At 41.5% G+C, this 17,763-nt stretch overlaps 1 protein-coding gene and 1 long non-coding RNA gene across 16 annotated transcripts in view; one reads left to right on the top strand and one right to left on the bottom strand.

Moving 5' to 3' along the window:
- Positions 1-13,761, bottom strand: part of SNCAIP (synuclein alpha interacting protein) — a 152,702-nt gene extending 138,941 nt beyond the window's left edge. For 6 of the 12 annotated variants that reach the window (XM_055386530.2, XM_055386537.2, XM_055386533.2 and 3 more), the window contains exon 1: positions 12,830-12,953. The gene's annotated coding sequence lies outside the window, so the exon portion shown is untranslated. Of the gene's footprint in view, positions 1-12,829; positions 13,088-13,275; positions 13,429-13,488 lie in introns of those variants that run through there. The other 6 variants (XM_055386543.2, XM_055386536.2, XM_055386540.2 and 3 more) reach the window with 6 other exon arrangements.
- Positions 323-7,869, top strand: LOC129533439 (uncharacterized). Of its 4 annotated transcripts, XR_010133925.1 has the most exons (6): positions 323-431; positions 1,669-1,744; positions 3,234-3,379; positions 3,543-3,746; positions 5,842-5,985; positions 7,077-7,263. It is a non-coding gene; the product is annotated as an uncharacterized lncRNA (long non-coding RNA). The 4 variants fall into 4 exon arrangements; XR_008679678.2 differs by lacking the exon at positions 7,077-7,263 and adding an exon at positions 7,649-7,869 and having other exon boundaries at positions 3,543-5,985; XR_008679677.2 differs by having other exon boundaries at positions 3,543-5,985.
- Positions 13,762-17,763: the final 4,002 nt, after the last annotated feature.

Raw genomic sequence — 17,763 nt, 5'->3', positions numbered from 1 at the left:
TCAAAATACTGAGGGGTTCAATACGCTGTTCCAAATCACACACAGTAAGCCACTGAGCCAGACCTTGCTCTGAGGTTCAAGCCCATGCTCATAATCAGTTATTATGTTATTCTGCCTCGTTTCCACCACCTCGATCCCATGTCATTTCTATGCTGTCAGGTGTTTTGGGAGATAGGGGGAATGACTAGAATACCCTTAAGAAACTTGTAATCCATGTGCCAGTTTTATCTTACTTTTCCATCTCATTATTGTCAAAGCTCCAAATTCCCTTCTAGAATCAAATGTTCTGTAATGGTAGGTCTTAAACATCTTACAATTCCATCACCAATTACTTCTAGTGGCTGAGCAGTGAAATCTTCCATCACATGGCATTTTGCCTACTTGTTTGACAGCACCTTGCCTCAGATAGATGTTCTCACTGTAAATAACAGGTAACATGATATCTTTTGTGAAACAAGCCCCTAACCTCTATTAGCTGCAATGGAATAAGCCTTAAAGCTTATATTAGGAACACATTTACTTGTTAGACATGTTGAAGGATTCATTTATTCCACAGACATATACTGATCATACAATACATACCAGACACTGTGATAGATACTCATATACATTGAGAAAACAATTCATACCAAAATCAACAACTGGCTTTCTACAGGAATTAGTCAATAATTATCCACAGGGCAAGTAAAAGTGTGTTAATTACTGAGAGGTCATGAGCACGCATGCTGGAGTAGAGTGGTGATCCTGGTCCCCAGCAGGACCCTTCCCTAATTCTATCCAGGTTGTTCTAAGCTTGGATGTAGGATATAATTTCACAATAAGCACAAGTCATCCTACTCCTGATTTTGTTCCTTGAGACAATTAAGTATTCTGCTATTTTTCCATCTCTTAGGAAGGACCCTGCTTTGAAATACCAGTCCCTTTGTGCAAGGGCCTGCCTCAAATAGATCAAATAGAAATTTTTCCCTGTGGGTTTTTTCTTAGTCATGTTTTTGAGCTTGGGGAGGCCACTCTTTCACACCTGGTCCTGACTAAAATAGCACATAGCAACCTTTCATCTTATTCAGGGACAAGGCAAGTGAACTGACATGTAGCTACTCCCTTTCATGCTGTGTAAGAATCATCTTTGCATTTTTAAAAACTGTTGTACGATGTGTCACGCAACAAGGTTTGCCAAAGCAGGGAGGGAATTGGCGGGGGGAAGAGAAAGAAAAGTAAAGCAGAGTTGGTTTCCTACATGCACATTTTAATAATTTTGGAAAACCATCAACCTGGATCGAATTTCTGTACTAATTTGACAGCTTCCCACTAATGGCAGGAATGCAAAGCCATCAATTAGCCTCACGATAATTAGATTTTAAAGAACACTCTATTTTCTTGGTAACTCTAAAAAATAGAAAACTTCATTTCACTGAAAACTCAAATACACATCGTGATGCTTATTTTATCCAGGAGTTCTAGGTAAGACCACTTTTTCAAATATCCTCTGAACGTTGACTTAGGTGCACACACCTGTGCTTCCATTGGCAACAAAAGCTTTGAATGCACAGGACTTCCACGGCATGAAATGCATTTACATACATTACATAAGAGAGAAGCAATGAGCAAGTCTGTTGCTGGGAGAGGCTCACATCCTTCTCACCAAATCAATCTGTAACTTTCAAATAGCTCTGCTGTATTTCCTAGCAACAGGAGTAAACACTGTACTACATCCAGTGCCCAAGATTTGTAACCACGTTAATCTGTGAGTACTCAACTTAATTAAAGATTAGACTTTTAAATTGTATTTTTAGTGCACGACAGTACTGCTAAATTATGATTATCAGTGGCTAAGTGTGCTTACATCTGCAGAACGTGGGGAATGAAAATGAATCACTTATTTTCATCTTGATATGACTGCTCTTCTCTGAGGCGCTGTTGCCCGAGTTCATGGGCCTTGGAGTTCATTGGAATTCTATGGTTAAAACACAGCTTGGAGACCTCATTTATGAAAATTCTTTTAAACCTTTCACCACTTCGACAAATCCAGTCCAAGTTCACTGAGCCAATTCAAAAGTAGCTCTCAGCCTTTTTATAGGTTTTCAATTACACCAACACAGAACACCAGAGCCGTCATCTTTGAAGAAATATATTTTAGTTGCAAAGAGGCACGAATTCTTTTTTAAGAATCCCAAATGAAAGCAGCATTCCCAAAACTGTAGCCAACAGATGCAAAACTCTATTTTGAAGTGTCCTTGTCTTAGTAAAGACAAGATCATCAAATTACTTAAACATGACTAATGTTTAGTTATCTGCTATAGAATGTATGCTATTATTTTTAAGATTTTACTTTGTGGAAATATTGGCAAGCTACCTCACCCTCAAACTGTTCCAAATATCTTTTTTGAGGAATTGTTTAAAACATTTTCTAGACTTCATTCATCCTCCTAAAACATAGTGTGTGACAGCAGGATTTATTTTTCCTGTATGCACTCAGAAACAAAAACTCAAAGCAGGTCAATGAGCTCTCCAGGTTGAAACTGGTGATCAATGGTAAAACTGAGGTTAGACCTTATTCAACTTTCCAGTCCAACGTACTCTTTAAGTGGGCCTGAGGTAACCGTGCTGTTTTCTGACATAAAAATCCCTTTTAAAAATGTTTATATGACTTAACAGATCAAACATATTTCCCTCCATTTTCAAACTTTGAATTTATTTGAATATGTGGTTAGTATGGTTTTATGGAAGTACCAATCTTTTAGATTGGGTTATATGAATTATTTGAAGTGACACTTATCTTTGGGGGTAAAGTAGATAAGCTAACATGCACATTAGTTGGTTAGGAGCACTTGCAAAATTTAAATACTGCATGTGCAAAGGCAAATTGACATAGGATATAAATCTCCAGTTCTCTCAGAGGGAGTAGTGATGACTCTAAAACCACTGGAAACAGAAAGTTCATCGTGATGACTCTAACAGCTCCCTGATGCAGGCTACTCTTCTCTTGTATATTTAATGTTCTGTATATGTCAGTTGGCCTTGTTTGCAATCTCAACAGGAGGCTTGTTCACTGGATGAGTTTTTGTTTTTGCGTTTGGTCTGTCCTGTTTTTTTGTTGTTTTTTTTTTTCCATGCTGTTGAATAAGACTTATGATTTCACATACTAGACTGCTTATAAGTTCTTCTAGTATTTGGTATTAAAAGAGGTGAAACAAAAACTAAACAAGGTGTATACAGTCTCAATACAATTCTAGGTTAGAAGCCTAGATGTGTGACTGGAGATGCCTCCTGTCCATTCAATCTGACTCCAATGTGGTTCTGCAGCACTGGACAAAGATGGGAGATTGAAACAGGAGCCCCTGAGATGGGGGAACAGAGCCAGGGAGCAGGGGTTGGACAGGTAAGCCTCCATATACCAAGCCCTTCAACTCCTGGAGTTACAGTTATCTCTCCTTTGTTCATTAATGATTCACCATGTACCCACTGCCAACGGTGGGCTTTCTAAACACTGCACTCTACACGAGTGATAGAAAGATGACAAAGACATATTCCCTTCCCTCAAGAACCCAGGTTTGAGAAAACAACCTTGTGAACCTTCTATTGGAGCAGCAATAAAGATCTGAGCTAAGTGTCGAGGGAGGCTGAGGAGGTGGTCACTAAGTCTGCCTTAGGCATCCCAGGGTCTCCTCAGAGTCCAAGCCTGAAGTCCACTGCAGGGGTCACCAGCCACCTGTGGCCACATTGGAATGTGGCCATTCTGAATTGAGGTAAGTAAAAAACATACACCAAATTTCAAAGATGTAATATGGGAAAAAAAGAATGTAAGGTACTTGGTTAATGATTTTTTATACGGATTACATACGGAAATGCTACCATTTTGGCTATATTGGGTAAGATATATTATTAAAATTGATGTCACCTGTTCCCTTTTACTTTTTTAAGCGCGCCTGCTATAAAATATGAAATTGCCTGCATGGCTCCCATTCATGGATCCTATTACATTTCTATCTGCCAGTGTAGGTTGGTGCAGTCACAAGACAATGCTTCAGGAGAAAACCTGGGGAGGCGGTCTCAGGGCAAGAGGGTGAGAGGGGGAAATGCCTATGGAATGAGAAAGAGACAACAGGGGGACCGACCCATCAAGGGCTACAAAGAAGGTGAATTTGCTTTCTGAGTTGTGCTTGCCTGCCGGACTCATTTGCAGCAAGAGAGACCAGAACATAAAGGCCACAATAATAACATCTCAAATAAATTAGAAGCAGCTTGTGGTTTATAGTGAGCAATGCTCTACTGGGGACCAGACCAACCAGTTACCCCTGTCTTCACTCCATCTGTGGTTAAGTCATTTGGTCACTGTTGCCTTCTCATCTGCAAAGGGGGGACTGAGATTAACTGCTTGGCCTGCATATCCCCCTGACTCTGTCAACTAAGTTTTCGGAAACCTGAAGCACTCTAAACATCCTGGGGGAAGAAAGGGCTGGAGAAACATACAATGTTTTGTGATCAGAGTTTTTAAGCTGAAAAGAATGAAGAAACTTGAATAGAATAAATTCTTGATACTTCCTTTTTCATAAAACTTACCATGCTTTATTTCAATTATTTATTAGCCCCCTTCCTAGCTAGATATAAGCTAGCTATAAATACCATGAGCTCAGGACCCACATCTGTCTGCTCACTGCTGTGACCGCAACTTAGAGGACAGAACCCAGAATACAGGCCTCAATAAATATCTGTGGAAGAGGGGTCACATGGAGAATCTGCAGTCATTTTTGCTGTTGAGCATCTGTTAAGTTAAAGTTTCCAAGTGTGCAAACTGTACTCAGAAATGAGTAAGAAGTAGAAACTTACCTAGAGATGATCAAACCAGTAGTGCTGTCACTCTAATGATGTCATCTGTCCCACTGTGAAAACACTGTCACAGGTGAAGGAGGAGAGTGAGGTGAGACCTTCCCAGCCCTTGACTGCTCTTGCACTGGACACATTCCAGGAAGCTCTTGTGGCAGAAGCAGCCACTTAACTTACTTTCAACAAGAGAAGCTGAAGGCTGAGGGAAGTCAGGACCAACAGAGGATCCAAATTTCAGTGGCACAAGTCTTAAGCTTCATTTGGTTGCATGAATGAGTGCAGAAGCAGCATGAAGTAGTGGTGATACAAACCTGGGTTCTGTGTTTAATTCTATTCTCAGTACTTGCCCAGTGGGAGACTATAAGTTCCCTCTCTGAACCTCGTTCTCCTCCATGGCTTAAAACTGGACTCATAATGCATGGCTTAGCTATAATGTACCTTTCAAAAAGGGCTGGCATCCGGTAAACACTGAATAAATGGTTACATGTCAAACACAGTAAACATTCAACAATGGCTAATATCTTCCTTCTGCATCAGCTTTTAAAACAGATTTTTTAACCTGGAGTCCAAGGAGTCCCAGGAAATCCACAGATGAGATTCAATGGATCCTTGAAATCCCTAAAATTAAATACAAAGTGGGGTATGTGTGGACATCTTTTCTCTTCAAGGAAAGAATCCATAGCTTTCATGTGATGCTCTTAAGGCTCTCAGACTGAAGACAGTTTAAGAACTATTGAGCTTCTGTGGCTTCCAAAGTGTTTAGCTCCTTCTATTTACCTATGGAATAGCTCTGTGAATGACTCTCAAAACCAAGCTTTTCTGTGCCTCCTCAAGAGGTCTGCATTTTATATGCAGCAGTACAACTTCCTTCCATAAGACGCTTTTATTTTCTGGCAGCAGCAGTATCACAGGAAGATGACTGGAATTTATAAGTAAGAAACTGATCTTAATTTCAACAATAGTACTGGAGCCCTTACCTCTTTAAATACACCTTTTTCCATAGTTTTTTTTTTATAGGATTGATGACCAAAGAAGGCAGCTATAATGTTTTATTCTCAAGATGATGGTTACTCATCTTAGAAGAAAAACAACAACAACAAAAAATAACAGATGAATGGGAAGAGCCCAATCAAAGCTTTATTCTACGCCTCAACAACCCAGGTGAGTGTCTGGCCGCTTGGCAGTCGCCAGGAAGAAGGAGCTTAGTGGCAGACAAACTGCTTCAAATCTCTAAATCTTTGTTTCCTCATCTGTTAAAAAAAAAAAAAAAAAGATGATAACAGTGACGCCTCCTTCCTAGGGCTGCTGTGAGAACTAAATAAGAAAGTAATTGTAAGGCATCTTGTAAGTACTCAAAACAGAGTGCCTCATAAATATTAATTATTAAATATCCTCTCTGATGATAGGGGGAAAATGATTCCTTATCTGGTCTCTGACCCATAGATTTTAGCCTGGAGATTTACTCTGGGTCACTGATATTTTCCAGCCTCCTCCTTAAGGTTGTTATTAGTGACCAAGTAATAAACAAGTACATAAACCATTGAGAAAACAGTTGAAAAAGTGTCTGAGCAGCAGCTTCAAAGAGAATCTGTCTTCATGTCCCACTATCCTAAGAGGCAAATGTGAAAATCAATTTAAAGGAAATAGAATATACCTAAAGAAAGTCACCTGAAAAAATGAAAGATGAATGATTCAACGCACATTTTTCTTTCATTTATTTAAAAATTTTTGAGATACATGGTGGGCAAGGCACTGTACTGAGCACAGGATGTGCAAAGATAAGGAAGTAAGTCCAGCTCTCAAGACATTTAGTCTACAGAGGGAGACAGACATGTATATCCAAGGCCATACGTACCACAGGAAAAAGTGTGATGTGGGGAGAGGCTGGGAGGGGATGTTCAGCAGAGGCTTCTTGAAAAAGCAACACTTGAGATGAGTTTGGAAGGATAAGTAAACGTTTAATAGTTCATAGTTTGAGAAAGAAGAAACAATATTCCACAGAGACAACAGCCCATGTAAAAGCACACGCAATGAAGCATTTAAGCATGGGGATAATATAGGCAGCTAGAAGAAGGCGTTGCTGAACATACCAGCACCTACCCATCCCCTGCACCCACAGGAGGAGGCAGGACTCACCTCAGAGAGAATCTTGGAATTCATGGTAGGAGCCTGTACTTTTCTCCAGGACTATGACAAGGTTTGGAATGGTTCTTAGCAGGGAGTTATATAATTCAATTTTATCTATTCTTTAGAAAGAGCAAGCAGGCAGCGGTGAGGAGGATGGATTGAAAGCTGAGACTGAAGGCAGCATTTGTAGAGGTGACTTGGGAAGAGTGAAACATGAAAGGAAGTGGAGCAGGAGGTCTTGGTGACTGATTAGGTGGAGGAAGAAAGGGAGAAGGTCAGATCGAGATCATTCCCAGGTCTCTGGCTTGGAGGTGTAGTGAGAGGATGATATGCCTGTCAGGGAAAACAGGTATTATAGTATTTAATAGATATCTGCTGTTTCTGCATGCACAGCATCTCCTATCTCTTCTTTTCAATATTTCCTTTTAAAAACTACCCCTTCCCTGCTCTCAGGTTATATGGTTTAGAAGAGTTTTGCTGACTAGTCTGCCATGTACTTCCTTCACTCCCATACACTCCTTCCCACCTGCCGTCACACATACCACTCTCCCCTTCCAAAAGCCTCCAGGACTGGGCTCATAATCAAAGCTGAGTCAAGTGGCATGGTCCAAATCTCCGGCCATAGGGTCTGGTTCAAGCATATGCATGTGATCAAAGTGGTCTAATTAAAGTTAATCCTGAATTCTCTTTTTCTCAGGAGTTAAGCCTAAAGCTGCAGATGAAAATTTTGCCACCATGAAGAAAAGAGGAAATCAGAATTGGATTCTTTCTGAACTTTTCCTTTACAATAGCCAGTATATGCCCTTTCCTACTTGAGCAAGTATAAACTGGATTTCTGTGATTTGCAACCAAGTGTCCTGACAAACACAAGGATGAAAGACAACTGTGTCTCAATAAAGGAAAAATAGTTTATTTTTATGAGTGGTGGATTTAAAAAACCTACATTACTGTGACAAGAGTACCTTAAAACATTTAAGTCTACAAAAGGCACTTAGGGACTTTATAGCAAACTCTACACTTAATAATGAAAAGCCAGACCAGATCGTTTTAAAAAACGTTACTGCACGAGATAATGGCACATCCACTCGTTCAATTAACATTTATTGAGTGTCTTCAGGGGTTTTAGACTTGTGCAGTAAAAATGATAAAAACGTATTCTTTGGTTTGAGCTGGTCCATCCAAGGTCGTTCCATAAAGAGCAGCTGTGTATGCTGTTCAGACTAATTGTGTGAAGTTGGAGAGGCCAGGTGTTTCTGTCTGGCCCAGCAGCTGCACTTTGTGGTAAGGGCACCACCTGAATTTCAGTCTGGCCATAAAATGAGGCTGAAGAAACAGCACCTTGCATGAGCTTTTAGGTGAAAGGCAGAACAGAACATGTTTAGAATTCTTCTCCCTTCTATTAAACATCCATTAATGTTTATGAAGGAGTCTGGATGAGGCATTGTGCCAGACCGTCTTTTCTTTATTTTCCATGAGAAAACTCCACCACAAGCATGGGTTCAACTATTATTCATGCATCTACACTCTATGGAAATATGCCTAAGTTGTCACCTCCTGCCTTCTTACCTCTTGCTTCCCCATGGCTAGGCCGAAATAAATCTTCAAGTGTTCATCTGTGGTGAGCATTTGTTGGTCTTGTCACCCTATTTCCATCTCCACTTCTGACAGCAGTGCTCCAGTGTCCTTTAAGGGTGAACCCACCCACTTTGCATTGTGTGCTGACCTGGTGTGGCTGTCAGTCAGTGCTACTGGCTCAGGAGTGTGCATGCCACTCAAATTAAGTCAAAGGTGTTCTCTTGCCTGGTATGCTTAGTTTAAGGGAAGAGCATTCTAAGAGCAGACCTTCAGCTGTGCCTTGGAGAAAGCACATCAGTTCTACTCCCCAGGTAATTTCTGTTTCCATCCTGAGAGTAGTGGTTCTGACTTCCCTTTGACATCTTAGGGAATCCCTGAGGTTGTATTTTGTTTTCTGTTGATATACACATAAAGAAACTTAACTATATACAATAGTGCACTGTGATTTAAACACTAAACAATAGCTAACATTCATAGCCTACTCTGCAGCTTATAAAGTACTTTCACATTCAATTTATCTCTTTTAATCAACATTTCTGGAACTGAATTTTTCTCCTCCCCCCAAATAAATCACTTATTGATTTTTTTATTTCTTACAAAAGCACATTCTTTTAGTCACTTAAGTTTTTTTAAATTTCAGAATGCTTTCGACTTTTTACTTTTACTAACCCCCTATAATCAGTCACCTCATCCTAAATATGGGATCTCCCAGATCGACCCCTTTCCAATTTTCCTGCCTCCATTTTTGTCAAAACCATCAACTTTCAACAATGCTCAGCTCACCCTGCCACCAGCCTCCTGTCTCCAAACCATCCCAACACCACTGTCAGAAGGAAATGACTAAAATTTTATTATCATTGTGTCATACTTCCTCTACCTGGGGTTTATAGAAAAAAAATTGCAGGACAATGATTTACTGGACAATTACTTAACCTAAATCCTGGGCTATTGCTAAGCAGGCTCCAATATGCTCTCCTAACATATTATTTTCAGCAGAAAACATCTGCTAGACACAAGTATCCTAAAAAATGTAGTAGATCACAAAAACTGGCTCTAATTTTTTGCAGCTCCTTCTCATCATAAGTGGACTCTTTCTATACCCCTTGAATCTGGGGTAACCTTCTGACTTGATATGGCTAATGGGAGAGTAGCTAATGTGATTCAAGGTGAGGCTTTAAAGTTGCTTTTGCATTGCAGGTTGTTCTTTTACTGCTCTTACAACACTATTTGATTTGCCATGTAAAGAAGCCAAGGGGAGTGTGCTGGAGAATGGGAGGTACATCCCAGCCACTTGTTATGTTACCCTGGCCAACAGTCTGATAACTGCCAGACATATAAGTAAAGCCATTCACAATTATACCACCAGCAGACTGAAAACGTCTGAGGGAACCTAACTAAGAATAGCAGAAGAACCATCTCACTGAGCCCAGCTCAAATTGCTGACCACCAGAATCATAAGCTATAGTGGCAATTTTAAGTAACTGCATTTTGTGGGGATTTGTTATCCAGCAAAGAATAACTGATATAACATTTAAGCTACTTTGATCACTCTCTCCTCAGAATTCCTTTTCAATTACTATTTAGCATCTTAGGCACTCAATTATGAACTGTGTTCTTCGATGTTTTGTATCATTTAATTTTCCATGGGTCCCATCTCCTATGAAAATGTTCCTTACGAAAAGACTATGGATTTTAAATTGCTGTATTACAAATAAGCACAAAGTAAATGCACGATAACTATTTAGGAATCAATTAGTACTTTCCCAGGGCCCAGCTATCAGTCTTATCAATTAAAAATTATTTTAACACATATTTTGATCATTAATTTCAAAAATGTAAAAAACCGCTAAGATGCAAACCATAAAATATAAAATCTAGTTACCTAATCTATAAAGTGAAAAATCATGCATAGTACATATGATACTGGCAAACAAGTTATTGATTCATTTTCCATAAATAACTTCCTGCAAGTGAATCTGCATATAAATCAAATTGGCACAAGAAAATAAGTATATAAGGGTAAAAGTTTCACAGAAGCAACTATTTGATTTTCACCAGGATATCATTTTTCTCCCAAGACACATATTTCTCCTATGTGGTTTGCAACTGTAACCTGACAAACTGCCAAAAACAAAGCTTCTATTCTAAGAGTGTTACTGATTCTCTTGTTGCTATTCAATTAGATTTTGCATTTAAAAGAGAAATTCCCTTGTGTTTCCTATAATGATGCACCTGCTCCTTGGGAGATTTCCTCTTTTGACAAGAAATGCCTTAAATCTGGCAAGAAAAACAGCTCCAGGCTTTTTCTGATAATATCAAAGATCATTTGTTTGTATTAGATGTTTGTGTGGGTTTCCCTTAAGTGCAGTAAAGTACTGCTACAATTTCTTCCAAAACAATAGCACGCACAAAGTTTCTTGGCTTGCATTTCCACTGTACACCTGCACCAGAACAACTGTCTGGAATTAGCAAAGTTGTGACAGAGTAGACAGAGAAATGCATTTGCTTTAGTCACTTCCTTTTGGATATCAACAAATGGTAACCGTCAAATTCATGAATGCATTATCATTTCAAATCTACTATCTGTAACTTTTCTTCATGAAATGCTTGCTACGGAGAAAATGAAATTTATATTCAAAATTATACCCCTTCTTTTCAAAATCCCATGCTATATTTTATTTCTAACTGAGGTGTCCAAAAGATCCTTAAGAGAAGCATTATCTTTTACTTTCTGATTCCAGACCTGTTAATGCATACATATTTAGTTATGGGTAATCCTCAGTTAATACTCCCTTTCCAGAGAGACTTCCGCGATCAGTACCAAAATACTGCACCTTCCAAATAGTCTTGAGGACTCCTTAAAGGTGTCTCCTTGTACTCTAACCATGCTGAATGTAATTTAACATTGAGATGCATCAGAAACAGTCAATAGACTTTCTCTCCCAGATGTGTACACATTAGCATACTGCTTTCCTACACCTTGTTCTTTGCCTTTTAAATTTTCAATATGTACAAATGAAATACAGATTTCAACCCATTCCCAATTGGGATGTCTGCTCCATAAAAGAAAAATAGGTTTTTCCCTTCCTACAGATTCAGCAACGAAAGTAGTGCTTGAAAATTACGTGTTTAGAGTGACACCTTGGAGAACTGACATACTGTGCACACATGTAATCCTCATAAACCTCCCCAGACAGCCCTTATTTCATTTTGCAAACTGCACCCTGGCCAGGCTCCACGGCACGTGGTGTGTGGCGAGACTGTCCTGCAGCAGTTCTCCCGTCCTCCGGGCTCTTTGATGGGCACTTGTCAGTAACAGCCAAGAGGAATCCGATCCTGCCTCCAGCAAGTGAAAAGGGGCACCGACAGTAATGCTTCCTTAATTAACTTTCCCAAGGAAAGCAACGTTCCCACAGGAAAAAACAACACGTTTCCCCCCTCCTAGCGGTCCATTGAAAATGAGCAACAATGCTGTTGCCTTTTTGTTTCCTAAGACTTTCTTCGCTGCAAGCAGTAGCGTGTTCCTCAAAGAATGCTAGTATTTCCTGTGGAAACTGTATGGCTGCCAGTAATGGCTCATAATTTTCCCTCTTTTCTCTTCGTAAAAATGAAATAAACAAAATGTGGCCTTTGACAATTAGCTAAAATTGGGTTCACCACACTTACCACCTGCAGATGAAAGTCATCGCCAAGAGACAAGGCCAAGAGAGAAACATTCCCCTCTGAAATCCACGCGGACCAGCCTGGGACGCAGGACAGCACTAGAGGGAGGCTGGCGGAGCCCGGGCTGGACAGGGCAGTCGGGGAGCTGGTGCTGATGAGCGAGGGGCGGCAGCAACACCAGACGTCCCTTTTCTACAGCTATTATTACCGTTGTTAGTACTGTCGCGATTACTACTACTTCGCCCCTCCTTATCTCAGCTTTTCCGAGCCGCGGAACTGCCCATCCCTGCCTGCGATAAGATCCCGGGTGACAGCAAGAATAAGAACCACATGAGGCGGGCAAATGAAAAGAACAATCCTTTGGAAACCGAGGCGGGGGTTGTTTCCCCCTTTCCCCAGTAAAGCAGCCGCTGCCGCCACCACTGTTACTGTTACTATAGAGACCTCCCCCCCAAACCCTTTCTGCAGAGGCGCCTCTGCTGCCCGGAGCAGCCGAGACTCGCGGCACAAAGGGGGCCCGGGGCTTGGGGAGCACGGGGCGACACCCGCCGGGGTCGCCTGGTGCAAACTTGGAAAAGGCTGAGCCGCCGGCTGCCCGCCTCCCGCCTCCCCGCGGCGTCCGCTTGGGACCTGGACTCACCCGGGGCGCCCGGCGCGCCAGCGGCTCAGGAGCGCGAAGGGACTGACTGACCGACCGACGGACCGCAGCGGCGGGAGCAGAACAGCATTAGCCGAAGCAGGCGGGCGGTGGAGGCGCTGCCGCGGCCCCGCTACGTCACAATGCGGCCCGGCCGCGGGCGCCGCTCCCCGGGCCCCCCAACGGGCGCGCGCGGGCGGGGGCAGCCTGGGCGGTCGCGGCCCGAAGCCGGCGCTGGGGGACAAGGAACGCAGCGCGGGCGCCCGGCCGGGTACGGGGGCGCGGCCACCACTGCCACTGCCGAGGCTGCCGAGGCCGCCGCGCCCTCAGGCTGCGCTGCGCCCCTGCGGCCGCCCCCAGGCCAGCGAGCCCCGCTCGGCCTGACTGACAGCGACCCTCCCCGCGGCGCCCCCGGCTCGGCCCACGCCCCTTCCTCGCCGCTTCCTCACCAGGGATCCCCCGGCCTGCCCGCCGGCTCCTGTCCACGAACCTGCTCTTTCTTTACCTTTCGCTCTTTTTATCTCGACTGCCGTTGCTTTTCCCCAACTGGGGCTCTCCTCTCCTCCCCGCCTACTTTTTGTCCCCGCTTCCCACTTTTCTCCTCCTGCCCCCCACCCCCTTCCTTGCTTCTTGGCCTCTCCCCCTGGAAATCGCCCCCTCACCGTGATCCAAGCGTTAACCGCTGCCATCTCATTGGTCCCCAGACCATTCCAGGGTTCCAGCATAAACTGGGAGAAGAGACTCGGGAAGGCGGGGAACGGAAGGTGGGCATTGCTCTGGGAAACTCATGTCTGAGAAGCCTTTTGGCAGAGTATTTTGCGTTGGCACGGAGTCTTCACCCCCACCCCTCCCCCCGAAGCTCGCCCACCCCTGAGGACGTGGCCAAGGAGAGGAGGGCAAGGGTGGCTTTGCCTGCCTGGAATGTTCTGTGCTCAAGTGTGGGTGGATGGAGAAGATGTTGGGCTGAAATAAAGACTTTTTAATTCAACGACGTTTCAGTGTACCAATGGCCCTACAGTAATATTAACTTTACTTTTATTGTCTCTTAATTGTTGAGGGATTGGGGGTGGGAGGCTGCTGGATGAGGCGTAAGCAACGCCTGCAGTGGTGACTACTTCTTTCCTTATTTCCGAAATGAAATCAGGGGTTGTGGAAGCATTTATGGTAACCTTGGCTCGCGACTGTCTCGCTGTTGCCCTCTGGAAAGCTTTAAATGGTCTTTGAGAAATCTCTTTCCCAGGCGAGATGACTTGGAGAAGTTCACTCAGCAAAGCCATTGAGGACCACACTCTTGTTCCAGGGTATGGCTGCTTGCCTGATGCTGCCCCAGAGAAAAGCATGAGGAAGTTAAGTCTTGGTCAGTTTAGAGGCATCCTCATTCCCATGCCAGTTCCAGAGGACAAGAGCGGCGCCAAGATCCTAGGACACCCGGCACTATCTGAGTAGTGGCAATGGGGATGTGTGATCTTGTTACAACAAAAAAGGAAGGCTCTGGTTGTTTAAAGCTGGGGTTTCCTGGGTAACTAGCCTAAGACTGCCTGCAGTCTTTGTGGAGTCCACAGTGTACTAGGAGGGCATAGCCGGAGTAATGCTTGCCCTGGACCTGTTCGGACCAGGACCATCGTCATTGAAATGAGGACTAACTTGAATGCCAGCAGAAGACATTTCACATGCGTCTAATTCCATGTCCTACTGAAAACCTAAATTTCTTTCTCGGCTTTTGACATAAACAGCCAAGAGCATGTCCGGCGGTGTTGTAATTTGTTTATTGTAATTTATCGTGTGTAAGTCTTAAGTACATACATGGAAAGTGGCTTCACAATTTTAAAAATACACATTATCCCCCAGTAGAAAATATAAAATTGGATGACATCATGTGGCACTAAAAATACTTGAAAATATTGGGTTTAATTTGTTCACATCTGGTTAAAATAAAACTGCTTTTTTTTTTTTTGCCTAGTGTAAACTTTGAGAAAAGCACATCTTGCTTTCATCCAGTAGATATGGATGGGATTGGTGTCACCCTTGACATGATCTACAGAGAACATACTTCATTTCCATTCTCTTAAATATTTTGACACCCTGTTTTCTGAAAATCAGATTTTAATTTATTGAAGGAATCATTTATTGAAGAATTGTAAATGGCCATCTCCTTCCAACTGTCCTAAATATTCATTAGCTTTGGTCGAGCCAGGTGTTAATTCAGTATAAATGATTCAACAAGAAGGGGTCGATAGTGCTGTATGTACAGAAAGTGGGTTGTCCTGGGAAATAAAGTTTCCCATTTTTGCCTAGCCAAGGGAATAGCATGCCACAGTGTAAAAGAGCCATCTTTTGAGTTGTTGTTTCAGATATTTTCCTCTATTTTTTATGGTTCTTTTGTTATGTTTTTTCGGTTTCTAACATGTTTTTGATTACATATTTAGCATTGTTTCCATGTGATTGTTTTTACAGTGTGATTTAAATCTAGGCTTATATACACTTTCCCACATAGGCTGTGTGTTTGCTTTCCTTTGGACTGTTTATTGGTTTGCTTCTCCTGTGCATACCCTTGCCAAATTCAAACTACAAATTGATATACCAAAGTGTGGAAGTAGTCCTTATGTTGCTTCTTACTGACAACCAGTTTCTGGCATTCAGTTTTCTAATCAAGCAGCTGCCTCTATGGGCTAGTTATTCCCAAGATGTGGCTTAGCAGCCCAGCCACTGGCTCATTTACCATTTTTTAGGATGCCCCACCCATGCCTGCCACAGCACAGGGTGTACTCCTCTTAAAGCACTTAGCATACTTCTGTTTCTTGTCTGTTTCTTATCCCCTTCTATTCAATTGTCAGTTCCCATCATGATGACAGGGCGTACATATTACTCATATCGGGATCCTCAACACTGAACACATTTTTATACTCAAGAGTTAGCTACTGAAAATAATTAGTACAAAAATGCATTTCACTCTGTATATCATCTGCCAAAGAGCTGCCAGTAATTTATTCATTTAATTATTACAATTAAACATCTGTCTTCTCTATCCTTTTACCCAATTTCTATAAATATATCTTTATTGTGCTACAAAAATTGGATAAAACTACCATAACACTATTGATGATCAAATAGAAAAAAATCTTCCTTATTTTTTCTATTTTTAAAGTGTAGATTTGACTTAACCATCCAAATCTGTGGTAAAAGCTCAGATTTTTTATTCTTATTGATGAGTCTGCATCATTCTGATTCTGGCTGGGAGCTATAATTGGCCAGGCTAGGCTGCTCTTTTATTCTGGAGCTGAGTTTTATTTGCTTGGCTCCCACTGTATATATGTAATTATAAGTTATTTATATCAAAAATCAGACTAAATATTTATGCAAATTTGATTATATCAGTCAGTTTAGGTTAGATTGTGCTACAGTAACAAACAATCCCATAACAACAACCCCAAACTTCCATAGATTAATAAAAATATATTCCTTGCTCCCACTGTACAACAGTTGCACATGGGCTGCATCTTTGTTTCATGTCTTTCTCACTTTAAGACTCCAGCCCAAGCCAGGTATAGTGGCCCATGCCTGCAGTCTCAGCACTTTGAGAGGCCAAGGCAGAAGGATACCTTAAAGCCAGGAGTTTGAGGTTACAGTGAGCTATGATTCCTCTACTGTACTCCAGCTTATGAGACAGGGTGAGACCTCATCCACCCCTCGCCAAAAAAAAAAAAAAAAAAAGATGGCAGCCCAATGAAGGAGCCACTAACAACAATATTGCTGGTAATTCTAGATAGAGAAATACATCCCTCCAGTAGTTTATGCTAGGAATTAAATGCTTCGGCTCAGAAGTTACACAAATCACTTCTGCTCACAGCTCATTGGCCCGAACTAATTGTGTGGCTCTACCAAATCACAAGAGGACAAAGAAGTGCAATTCTTACAATATTAGAATAATCCTAGAATATTTGGTAATAATTAGAATATTTGGTAAATAATCCTTAGAATATTTGGTAAATAATAATATGAGGAAATATGAACATATTACACTTCACTGTAGATATTATAAAACATGAGAAAATTCTCTGGGTATTTTACATAAAAGCCAGAGAGCTTAAGTATAAAAATGGATGCTGAAGAGAAGTATAAATTCTATAGCAGTTTTAATTTCGTAAATAACTGCAGAAAAAAAAAAGAGTAAAGAACTGTGGACTTTGATGAAGAATGATTAGGAACCCAGTTTTTGAACATTTTTGAGTTTTACAAGGAAAGAAATCATTATAGAAAAACATGGAGTTACCTAGTTTTCTAGCAGGTTTTAGGTCACGCTCACATATTCTCCCCACCTCCTTTTCCCTGAACGTACCTCCCTTATCTTGTTCTTTAGGCCAGGGCACATCTTTCTTGCCATGTGTGTCCTTGTATGCTCGAGCTGGGTGTGACTAACAATTTGACATTCCTCACCTGATCTGTTCTTCGTGATTGCTTTTCACTTTTAAAAAGTTATTTTTTTCCTTCAGTATTTCTTTTTTTCTCTTTTCTTGTGCCAAATGTTAGTATTTTGCATCTTCTTAGCACCTCTGATAGTTATAATGGGGAGGGAGATGAAATCCAAATCCAGAAGCTTAACTGCTTATAATATAGCAGCTTTAATAAAAGATTTAGTGTAGAAGAAATCTTATGGATTGTTAATCTGATTCCTTGAGATTATCCTGGGATTCCAATTAATTCTATTACTCTGTTTTACCTATTCCTATGTATCATTCATCAGCAGCTTTGTTGCTGGTATTTTAAATGGAAACTATTAGACATGTGCAAAAACACAATCAGATAAATGAGTGTCTTGCCATGTGTTATGACACTCATTTTGGGGCAAAAATAGAGAGAGACTATCCACAAGGGACTAATGCGTTTTCTAGAAATCATGTGATTTGGGGGCTATGATCTTTCCCCTGTGCTTATCTTCC

The sequence above is a fragment of the Gorilla gorilla genome, chromosome 4 (assembly GCF_029281585.2).
Source record: "Gorilla gorilla gorilla isolate KB3781 chromosome 4, NHGRI_mGorGor1-v2.1_pri, whole genome shotgun sequence".
In the NCBI taxonomy this organism is placed as follows: Eukaryota; Metazoa; Chordata; class Mammalia; order Primates; family Hominidae; genus Gorilla; species Gorilla gorilla.
Note: the sequence above shows the minus strand (reverse complement) of the source record. Positions and strands in the feature narration are given on the sequence as shown.